Consider the following 12,795-nt stretch of genomic DNA (forward strand, 5'->3'; position numbering starts at 1 on the left):
CTAATATGTTAAACAAATATTTATGAACAAGTTTAAATACATATATGGATATATTTTTATCTTAATGTTCATTAAGAATAAAGACAATAAAGCTTAATGGGAAATACTAAAATAGGTGTGAAATATAATACTAATTGAGAATAAGTCACAAATTTGTATAGAGGGAGCATAAGGAGAGAAAACACATACACAATTCAGAAAAGCACTTTCAAAAGAGGAGATAAATTTGCTTAGGTCACTTATTATCAAAACTAATCAACTGAACAGTTGGAAAAGTGGCCCACATAATATTTCTAATTCTCTTTCAGTTCCTTGGGGGAAGATAAGTAAAATCTTGATGTTCTCATCCCCATTGTAATGATCTACCTGTGGGACAAAATACTGTCTATAAATAATTTTAGTAACTTATCAAGTTCACTGAAAATGGTGATATATGGATGTTGAATTTAACATGATATTAAAGAAGTATAACAGAAATTATTTCCAGAAAAGATAGAAGAACAGGAAAATTTATCTTCTGTGAGGCTGGAGAAAAAAATATTATGTTTCTTCACAGTTAGGGCTTTCTGAGTAAATTTTACTAAAACTAAATTTTATTTACTAAAATAAAAGCCTAAAAGTTAAATTATGTCTAATTAGCCAGTGAGATGAATATTCCTGGAGTTTTATGTTTACATTTCAAGAGTAAATAAATCACCCCTTCTGTGGGTATACTCCCAGATTAAAAATCTGCTGATACTAGTATCATCTTTCCCCTGAAAAATTTTACTTACATTCCAAAAGACTAGGGTAAGAACACAAGATCTTTCCTATTATATTTCTGAGGAGACTCAGAGTGGGAAGGGAGACTCTTTCCTATATAAATATCCACATTCACTTTTTTTGGATTTCTCCTTTACATTACATTATATATAAAATGACATCTTCTAGTTCTCTTTGTTTTACCCCAGGGTGAAATATTGGGGCAAAGGCAAAGGCACATTTGTTATTTGCTATATATAAATAGTATTTCCTTTGCGTCTCTCCATGCACCTTGTGTTGGCATTCATGACAATATTAATACATATAGATATTAAAAACTGAACATCCATATTGTGGAAATTTATAGGAAACTGGCAAAACAAATACAGTCCTTCTTAAATAGAGTCATTCAATACTACACAGGAATTCAATAGTTCAATAATATTTTAAGGATCCAGGAAGAGAAAAAAATTAAAACCTTTAGTTTTAGATAATTTAGATTTCACAGAACGTTATTTCATGGATGCTTCCTCCAGCTTAACCCAGTGTTAACATCTTGCATAACTGTAGCACAATGTCTAAACCAGGGAATAGACATTGATGCAAACCATAGATACTATGCAGATTTCATCAGTTATACCTGCACACGTTTGTACATATAACTTTGCACATAGTTTTGAGTGTGTGTAGCTCTATGCAATCTTATCACAATTGGGACTTCACTTGATGGAGTCTTCACCACCAAAATCAAATTACTATTGCACCTTGATTGCAAGACTCCAACATGTTACCCTTGTAGCGCCATATCCTACCCTTCACCATCTCAAACCCCTAACGACCATTAATCTGTTTTTCAGCTTTATAATGATGTTATATATATTCACATATATTACATATATACTCACGAATGTTACATAAGTGCAATCATGCAGTATGTATTCTTTTAGATAAGTTTTTGTTTTTTTTTTCCCATTCAGCATGATTTGAAATTCACACAATTTGTGTATCAATAGTTTGTTACCTTGTATTGCTGATTAGTATCCCATGATATGGATGTACCACAGATTGCTTAACAGTTCAGCATTGAAGGACATTTGGGTAGTTTCCAGTTTCTGGCTATTATTAATAAAACTTTTATGAATATTCATTAACAAATTTTAAAATGAAAATAACTTTTAATTTCTTTAGGATATTTTCTCAAGAATGCAATTGCTGGGACATATGGTAAGTCCATTTTTATTTTTTAAAAGAATTTGCCAAACTATTTTGCCAAGTGGCTCTACACTTTTACATTTCCACCAACAATGTGTCAGTGATCCAGTTTCTCTGCATCCTCAACAGCATTTGGTGGGATCATTAATTTTATATTTAGCCATTCTGATAGGTGTGTAGTGATATCTCATGGTATTGTTAATTTGCATTTCTAGATGTTGACCTTTTCTCATTTGTTTATTTGTCATCTACTTATCCTCTGTAGTAAAATTTCTGTTTATGCATTTTAACCATTTTCTAACTATATTGCTGTTGAGGTTTCGGGGTTCTTTTTGTTTTGCTATTTTTTTGGCAAATGTTTTCTTCCAGTCTATAATTTGCCTTTTCATCCTCTTAACACAATCTTTCACAGAGCAAATGTTTTTAATTTGATGAGGTCAAATTTATCATTTTTTTAAAAATGTATTCTATTTTTGGTGTCAAGTCTAAGAATTCTTTTCCTAGTCCTAGTTCCCAAATATTTTCTATTTTTTTCCTATAAGTTTTATAGTTTTGTGTTGTACATCTAAATTCATGATCCATTTGAGCTAAATTTTGTATATAGGGTAAGGTTTAGTTAAGTTTCATCTGTTTGTCTATGAATGCCCAATTTATCCAGCATCATTTGTTGAAAAAGCTAACCCTCCTCAATTGAATTGTTTTTGCTCCTTTGTCAAAAATTAAATGGGCATATTTATGTGGATATATTTCTGTGTTCTTAAGCTATTTTTTATGAAGATATCTCTATGGCATTATATCACTTAGAAAAAAAATAGAAATAAAGGCAGATAATCAACTTGCATTTAAGCTAAGAAAATAGGACAAACCGGCCTCTCAAAGACTATACTTCCTGTCCTGATTCTATTATTTAGAATTGTTCGATAATTGGGAAATATCACATCAGTACAGTATGACTGACTCAATCAGAATTCATTGTTAATCAAGGAAATAATATCCATATGCATGATCTCAATTTCTGTCTACAAGATGATGGTCTTCGAGACCTGCCACATCTCTGTATGGAGCCAAAATATATATTTCCAATTTTTCCTAAATATTCTTCAATTGAATATCCAGAAAACTCAATATCTTTAAGTTTAAATCTGAATTTATGGGGATTCCCTGATGGTCCAGTGGTTAAAGACTCTGTGCTTCCAATGCAGGGGTTGTGGGTTCGATCCCTGGTGGGGAAACTAAGATCTCACATGCTGCACCGTGTGGCCAAATAAAAATAAAAATTTTTAAAAATCTGAATTTATGATTTCCTCAAGATAAGAATGAGACACGTTCTTTTCACTGCTTTCACAATTTTAGTTAATAGAAGTTTTATTTATTCAGGCACCTAAACACATGGTCAAATGTGACTGTATTTTTTTCCTGATTTTAAAGATCCAGCAGATTACCATATTCTGTCAGCTAAGGATCCCAAAAATCATATAAATCATGTATGCTATCTCCATTTTCTAATGCTACTGCATTAATTTGTGTTTTTAATATTTCTTCCTTGGATGTCTATAGTAGTCTTACCTTGGCATTCTAAAACAATGACCATGTCACTGTTTCTTAATTCTGATTTCCTCAATGCTTTTGGTCACACTGCTTGAAAATAAAATCCATAACTAAGATATTTAACTTCTCTTTCATCATTTGTAAAATGAAGTTAATTTACCAATGTTTTAATGCCATTCAAAATATAAAATTAAAAAACAATTGACACAAGCTACTTAGACCAGTGACTGGCATGTAACTGCTCAAGAAATGGTAACTATTTTCATTATCATTAGTAAGTTATACAAAACCCTTGATATTTGAAACCTTGACTACATTTTCAAACTAATATTCCTCAAACTTCCATGAGTAGTTTAAACTCACCCTAATGTATCCCAGTAGCCCTGTTAATGACCGAACTCCAACCCATTCTTTGGGATTCTGATCAAACATCGTCTGCTTGGTAAACCATTGCCTGTTCTCTCTGGACAGTTAGGCATTTTCTCTTCCTTCTCTAAAGTAATATATAATGTGTGTATTAAATTGTTATATAATTTTTTCAATATTTTTACAATTTATTTCCTTCCCTAAACTGAGTTTCTAAAGATCTGGTACCTGAGCTATTATTGTACATTTTCTGTGCTTAAATGTCTAGTTAAATTAATGGAAACTTTAGTTATAAAATATAATTAAATAAGAAACATGAGATTAAAATATGCATTAAAACACTTGGTTGAAAATTAGAAATAATGACACTTCCAAAATGAGTTAAAATAATATTTTTTCATAATTTTCTAATATTACCCTCACACTTTCTTAACACATTCTCCTTATACTAACTAGAATAAGCAAAATTGTGGTTTCAATTTCCCTTGTTTATGTACTTACATGCATGACTATATCCTAATAAAGCTCTCTTTTATAGCTTTATTTTCTAAAGAAAAATACTCTAAATATAACCTTCAACTTGTTTTTCTTTTCTTTTGTTAAATCATGGATATACCTACAAATCTGTAGCTAGAGTGATCAGTGATCCAACACTATCTTCTTTTTTCCTTTTTTAAAAAGAAATGTTTATTTATTTTTTATTAAAGAATAGCTGATTTACAATATTATATTAGTTTCAGGTGTACAATAGACTGATGTGATATTTTTATAGATTGTACTTCATTTAGAGTTATTACAAAACTGGCTATATTTACCTATGCTGTACAATATATCCTACTTGCTTATCTATTTTGTACATAGTAGTTTGTACCTCTTAATCCCATACCCTTATCTTGTCCCTCCCCCTTTCTCCCTCCCCAGTGATAACCACTAGTTTATTCTCTGTGTCTGTGAGTCTGTTTCTGTTTTGTTATATACATTCATTTGTTTCAGTTTTTAGATTTCATATATAAGTGATAACATAGAGAACTGGTCTTTATCTGATATTTCACTAAGCATAATACTCTCTAGGTCCATCCAAGTTTTTGCAAATGAGAGAATCTCATTCTTTTTTATGGCTGAGTAATATCCCATTATATAGAGATATAGATATAGATATAGACACACACATAAACACACACACACACACACACACACACATCTTCTTTATCCACTCATCTGTTGATGGACATTAGGATGCTTCCATATCTTGGCCATTGTAAATAATGCTGTGAACATTGGGGTGCATATATATTTTCAAAACAGTGTTTTCATTTTTTTTCCAGATATATACCCAGGAGTAGAATTGCTAGATCATATGGTAGTCCTATTTTTATTTTATTTATTTATTTATTGTTTTTTTGATGTCTGATCTTATTATTTGTTACTTTAGAACATCTCATTTTTGACTAGACTCAGACTTAGAGGTAGAAGCTCTCAGATAGGACAGCCTCGACTCTTGGCAGTCTGTTCCTGGCATTTTTCTTTGGCCTCCTTCATTCCCTTGGCCAAAAGTTTAGCATATTCTGCAGCCTTTTCTTTATTTTTCTTAGTACCCTGTTCCTTTAGAGCAATATGCCAACGTTTGTGTTGCAGAACACGTGGAGTAACAAGATGCTGAATCCTGGGTACTTTGGTCCTAGGTTTCTTACCTTCTTTGTTTAGGGGCTTTCTCACAACATACTGGCAGACATTGTCTTCTTTAGAGAGATTGAAAAGTTTGCAGATTCTGCTAGCTCTTTTGGGCCCCAGATGACGAGGCACAGTAGTATCAGTGAGTCCAGGAATATCCTTCTCCCCTTTTTTTATGGTGACCCAATTGAACACTCAGATTGGCATCCACAATGCAGCCCCGTACAGATTTGCACTTTCTTTCTTCAGTCCTCCTTGGTCTATAACAGGAATGCCCATTACTCAGTAGCAGGCGGACTTGGACATGGATCAAGACACCTGCTTCCTGGTGAAACCTTGTTTGTCATTCCCACCACTGATTCAAACCACATAACCCTTCCATTCTTCACCCAGAACATCAGTAGCAACTTCTGTGGCCATTCCTTTCTCATAAAAGGTACAAAGTTTTCATTCATCGTCCACTTCAATGAGTTTCTGACAGCCAGTGGCTGGGAAAGAGATATTCACCTTCGTCCTGAAGCAGCTGATGGCCTCCAAGTCACCGCGAAGAAGAGTGGTAGTACTATTTTTAGTTTGAGGAATCTCCATACTGTTTTCCATAGCGGCTGCACCAATTTACATTCCCACCAACAGTGTACAAGGGTTCCCTTTTCTCTACATCCTAACCAACATTTATTTGTAGATTTTTGATGATAGCCATTCTGATAGGTGTGAGGTGATATCTCACGGCGGTTTTGATTTGCGTTTCTCTGATGATTAATGATGTTAAGCATCTTTTCATGTGCCTGTTGGCCATCTGTATGTCTTCTTTGGAGAAATGTCTATTCAGGTCTTCTGCCCATTTTTAATTTTTTTATATATATATATATATATATATATACAGTTCTATGTGCTGTTTATATATTTTGGATATTAACCCCTTATCAGTAATATCATTTGCAAATATTTTCTCCCATTCAGAAGGCTGTCTTTTCATTCTGTCAATGGTTTCTTCTGCTGTGTAAAAGCTTTTAAGTTTAATTAGGTCCCATTTATTTATGTTTGCTGTTATTTCTTTTGATTTAAAAAAACATTGTTATGATTTATATTAATGAGTGTTCTGCCTATGTTCTCTTCTAGGAGTTTTATGGTTTCAGGTCTTACAGTTAAGTCTTTAATCCATTCTGAGCTTATTTTTGTATATGGTGTGAGGAAATGGCCTAATTCGTTTACATGTATCTGTTCAGTTTTTCCAGTACCACTTATTGAAGAGACTGTCTTTTCTCCATTATATATTATTTTCTTTTATTTATTTATTTTTGTCTGCATTGGGTTTTCGTTGTTGTGCGCAGGCTTTCTCTAGTTGTGGCGAGTGGGGGCTACTTTTTGTTGCAGTGCACGGGCTTCTCATTATGGTGGCTTCTCTTGCTGCAGAGCATGGGCTCTAGGCACGTGGGCTTCAGTAGTTGTAGCACATGGGATCAGTAGTTGTGGCACATGGGCTTAGTTGCTCTGTGGCATGTGGGATCTTTCCAGACCAGGGCTTGAACCCGTGTCCCCTGCATTGGCAGGTGGATTCTTAACCACTGCGCCAGGGAAGTCCCTCTCCATTGTATATTCTTGCCTCCTTTGTAGTAAATTAACTGACCATAGGTGTATGGGTTTTTTTCTGGACTCTCTATTCAGTTCCCTCGATCTATGAGTCTGTTTTTGTGCCAGTACTATATTGTTTTGATTACTGTGGCTTTGTAGTATAGTCTTAAGTCAGGGAACTTAATACCTCCAGCTTTGTTCTTTTTTTTTCAAGATTGCTTTGGCAATTCTGGGTCTTTTGTGGTTCCATATCAATTTTAAGATTATTTGTTCTAGTTCTGTGAAAAATGTCATGGATATTTTGATGGGGATTGTGTTAAATCTGTAGATTGCTTTGGGTAGTATACACAGTTTAACAATATTAACGATTTTCTTAATTTACTTATCACCTAAGCACACACACACACATACGAATTTCACATATATGACATCATAGATATATGTAGGAGGTTTCTGAGAAGTTTCTTTTCTTTTTATTTTTTTTCCTTTCCTTTTCTTATTCTCCAAAAATATTGTCCTAAACCACACATACACTCAATAATAGACATAAGGCTATGTTTCATATTTATATATCATCATAAACATATAGAAAATTATAAAATATACAATTTGTAACCACATGCTTTCAGAAATGTGTTATTGTAGAAATTAAACTTTTTGGCAATCATTATGTAAATACTTTAAAGTCATTTGACATAATTTTAATTGCTTCTTCTGAATGCTTTTATAAAGTATGCAAAATCAATTATGCCAAAATTTGTCTCAATTCACATTGTTGCCTTCTTTTGCCATTACAGTGTTCCAGCACACATGTATATCCATTAATGCTTCTATTTCGTTTTTTTTAAATCACAGGAGCAGGCTTGACGAATAAAAGAGTAAATAACATCTCTAAATTTTGATATTGTGGTACAATTTGCATTTGCCTTAATAATGAATAAAAGCACCCTACATATACCCGTGAAAGTCTGATGGTGGTGAAACAATTTAGCAACTTTACTAAATTTTAATTTCTCTACTTTGCAAATAGAGCAACCGCTTGGTAGCTAACACCCATTGTTGCTGGTTTGCATTCTTGTCCTAAAGCACCAACTGAACTTTACTCTATTAGCCTTTGCTGGCAGGGTGGGGAGCAGGGAGAGAGAGATAGACAGACAAACAGAGACAGAGAGGGAGGGAGTGAGTTTAAGAAACTGGTTTATGCTATTGTGGAGTTCGGCAAATCCAGAATCTGCAGTGTAGGCTAGCAGGCAGGGGACCTAGGGAAGAGTTGATGCGACAGTCTGAGTTGGAAGGAAGTATGCTGGTAGAATTCTCTTTTCTTCAGAGGAGGTCAGTCTTTTTCTATTAAGTACTTCAACTAATTTGATGAGGTCCATTCACATTATGAAGTATAATCTGCTTTACCCAAAATCTACTGATTTAAATGTTAATCTCATCTAAACAATACTTCACAGAAATATCTGGAATAATATTTGACCAACTATCTGAGTACAGTGGAGAGCCAGGTTGACAACTAAGTTTAACCACAACAACTATGTATATGATTTCATCTTCCTACACACAAGGAAACTGAGACCCAGTACTGTCAAAATGCTGTGTTAAATTAAAAACAGACATTTTACATTGAACTAATTTTGTAGCTGAAACCACTAGTTTTCCCCCAGAGTATTTTCTTCCCTTCTTTCTTAGAAATAGAATCCTGGAATTATTTGGATACATGACCATTTGGAATAAACACTGTATTTCCAAGACTTACTTGGAAATAGTTGTAGTCATGTGACTAAGATCTAGCCAATGGAATGAAAGAATATTTATCAGCTGTCTTTTCCAAGATGTATCTTTAATAGGAATAGGTGTGTTCTTCAGTTTTCTTTTATCACAATTGAATCTGGAGTAAATTAACATGCTAAGTATGGCAGACCAGGTAGATACTAGTAAACTGGCTTCCTTTATAAAAGCTTTAGACTGCTGTCATATTCAATTTGCTTGAGGAAGAAAGATGTTTCTATGTTGATTAAGTCACTATTATATTAGGCTTTTTATTACTAACAGGTAAATAATACACTTGTTTTAGATAAACTCTGGTGGCTGATTACAATGTGCCTTTCTATGTTCTATACAAATCTTTCTACTTGCATAGAATGGCCCACTAACTCATTCTCAAATAAAATTATTTTTCAATGATATTTTTTCCATGCTACCAATTATCTGGCATGACTTTCCAATTAATTATGAACATATTTCACTTCCATTAATTAAGGAAATATAAAATTTTAAGGTACATTTACAAATCAAAGATCTACATGGTATACTGACACATTGTGGGAGAGTCCTAGAAGTTTCTCAGTTATTTAGACAAAATATCAAATAGCTTAAGACCTTTATCACTTTTAAACAAGGATTTTTTTTTCTAATTCTGCTTAATCATGATTTTGTTTTAAAAAAAACAATCAAAACAGTAAAGTTAAAGCCATTGTAATCCTTTTGTTCTAATAATATTACAGATTTTTGTAAAATCAGTGTTTTTATGATGCTGGAGTAATATATCTATTCAATTGTTCTTTCAAACATTCATTCATTTATCCAGCTATTTATTCTATGAAAGAATTAACAAGAATCTACTGAATACCAGCTCTGAGGATAAAAGTATACATAAGGCACAGGGTCTGCTTTCAAGCTTCTGGTAACCTTTGAAGGAAAAAAAAAGATATTTATCATGCCATGTATCAGATACATGAAAGGAATAAGTATAGGATATTAGTGTGGCTAATTTAATGTTGGTTTTAATAATTCTCTCTGTTGATGTCCTCCCATGAGAAGTAGAAAAACTGGAGCTGTGGATATTGATTTCTCAATGCCTGGAGTTTTTCTTCTTTAGAATTGCTGAGAAACTAAGAGAAGAATGGAGAGTCATTTGGACATAGATTAATAGACACCTCTTTAACGTGGATCCACAGGGACTTTAAAAATTTCTCTGGTCATTATATGGCTAGCACCAATATCTCAGGAAGTTTGGCACTCATTTTTTTCCTTTAAACAACAGTTTTGTGGTAAGAATGAATCCCTAGGGGTGTAGAAAGTGTCAGTTGTTTGTATTCAAAAGAATACTCCTCTCAGACTGCAGTGGTAAATATTACTCTTTCTTTCTTAAGTAACTCATGTTGTCTGAGTCAAGGAAGAAATAACATAGACACGGTTTGTCAATATATCTCAGAAGAAAATATCACAGATGTGTCCCATCCTTTTCAAGTTCAACGTGTACCCCCACTGGATTTATCAATATTTCATGTTGATAAAAACAAACGGGGTGAGGATGAGATTTGATCAGATTTGATGAGTCTTAAAGGAGGAAATAGAACTTAGCAGTATCTGATAAAAGTGCTAAGTGGCTGAAAATAACCATAAGATGTTCTGGAACCTTTACAGGCATGCTTCTGCAGTTTTCATGATGTTATGGGTGGTAAGGAGAGGTACATAAATGTGAATCATTTTACTCATTTGTTTAGGAAATGTAAAATGATTAATTTAGTCAAGTAAAGAAACTTTTCATTCCATAAATGTAGGTAGCCTTTGTCTTGAAGTTATGGATTATTGAGTAATTAGAAGAATCCATGGGCATTTATGAGTGAGATTTTTTTTAATTTATAAAAAATATCTCCAGACTTGGACAACAAAAACCCCTAGCTCAGAAGAGAAACAAAACAGAGTGCATAGCTGAAAGAATTCAAGAAGTCAGGGAGAATTGGAAAAAGACTTAACTAAGCAAATATTATAAAGAGATGCAGGAGTAAAAGAAAAGGACATATTTAGACTTACGGCCTTAATATTTTCAAGTAGAGAGAAAGCAGAAAACCTTTCATCAGAAATCAAGATTATTGTCTGACTTACTTCACTTAGTATGATAATCTCTAGTTGCATCTATGTTGCTGCAAATGGCATTATTTCATTCCTTTTTATGTCTGAGTGATACTCCATTGTATATATGTACCACATCTTCATCCATTCATCTGCTGATGGACATTTAGGTTGCTTCCATATCTTGCTTCCAGTGCCGCTATGACCACTGGAGTGCATGTATCTTTTTGAATTAGAGTTTTCATATTTTCCAGATATATGCCCAGGAGTGGGATTGCTGGATCATATGTTTATTTTCAGTTTTTTAAGGAACCTCCATACTGTTTTCCACAGTCACTGCACCAACAGTGACATTCCCACCAACAGTGTAGGAGGGTTCCCTTTTCTCCACACCCTCTCCAGCACTTATTATTTGTAGACTTTTTGATGATGGCCATTCTAACCTGTGTGAGGTAGTACCTCACTGTAGTTTTTATTTGCATTTCTCTAATAATTAACGATGTTGAGCATCTTTTCATGTGCCTGTTGGCCATCTGTATATCTTCTTTGAAGAAATGTCTACTTAGGTCTTCTGCCTGTTTTTTTCTTGTGTTTTTTTGGTTTTTGTTATTGAGCTGTATAAGCTGTTTGTATATTTTGGAAATTAATTCCTTGTGGGTCACAGGTCACATCATTTGCAAATATTTTCTCCCATTCCATAGTCTGTCTTTTTGTTTTATGTTTTTTTTCAATGTGCAAAAGCTTTTAAGTTTAATTAGGTCCCAGTTGTTTATTTTTGCTTTTGTTTTCATTAGTCTAGGAGACAGATCCCAAAAAAAATATTGCTGTGATATATGTCAAAGAGTGTTCTGCCTGTATTTTCCTCTAGGAATTTTGTAGTATCTGGTTTTATATTTAGGTCTTTAATCCATTTTGAGTTTATTTTTGTATATGGTGTTACAGAATGTTCTAACTTCATTCTTTTACATGTAGCTGTCCAGTACCCAGTACCACTTATTGAAGCGACTGTATTTTCTCCCTTGCATATTTTTGCCTCCTTTGTCATAGATTAAGTCAGACTGAGAAAGACAAATATCATATGATATCACTTTTATGTGGAATCTTTAAAAATGATACAAATGTATTTACTTACAAAACAGAAAAAGACTCACAGACATAGAAAACAAACTTATGATTACTAAAGGGAAAAGGGTGTCAGGATAAATTAGGAATTGGGGATTACCAGATATACACTACTATATACAAAATAAACAACAAGGACCTACTGTATAGCACAGGGAACTACATTCAATATTTTGTAATAACTTATAATGGAAAAGAATGTGAAAAACAATAAAAATATATAAATTGATTCACTTTTCTGTACACCTGAAACATTATAAATCAACTATACTTCAATTTAAAAAAAAAATTTTAAATAAAATAAAGCAGCTAATGGGTGACCATTCTTGATGCTCCTAGTCAAAAATTACAACATGATAATTATAGCCTGAATATATAGATGACAACCAACTCTCTGACTTACCTTCATCTAACATGAACTGCCATGTTGTTTCTGGTTTATGGAATCTAAACCTCTTCCTAAAGTTGATGCTATCTGACTCCAGTCCCCAGATCTGTCAAATCCTGGACCTGGTCTCTAAGCCTGATGTTCTTTTAAACTAAAAATACTAGAGCTAATTATAAATTACCTTTGGTTCTCAGTTTTAAACATATCTCTTTTAATCATATGCTTGAGTTATTGATAAATTCATAGCCTAAAGTAGGACCAGCCTATTTTTCTACTATTTCTCTTATAATTATCGTCTAGAAAATAGTCTTCTATTT

At 33.2% G+C, this 12,795-nt stretch overlaps 1 pseudogene; it reads right to left on the bottom strand.

The window, feature by feature from the left end:
- Positions 1-5,305: 5,305 nt before the first annotated feature.
- On the bottom strand, positions 5,306-12,499 carry LOC133092947 (small ribosomal subunit protein eS6-like; annotated as a pseudogene).
- Between the last annotated feature and the right edge of the window lie 296 nt (positions 12,500-12,795).

Source organism: Eubalaena glacialis, chromosome 6 (assembly GCF_028564815.1).
Source record: "Eubalaena glacialis isolate mEubGla1 chromosome 6, mEubGla1.1.hap2.+ XY, whole genome shotgun sequence".
Lineage (NCBI taxonomy): Eukaryota > Metazoa > Chordata > Mammalia > Artiodactyla > Balaenidae > Eubalaena > Eubalaena glacialis.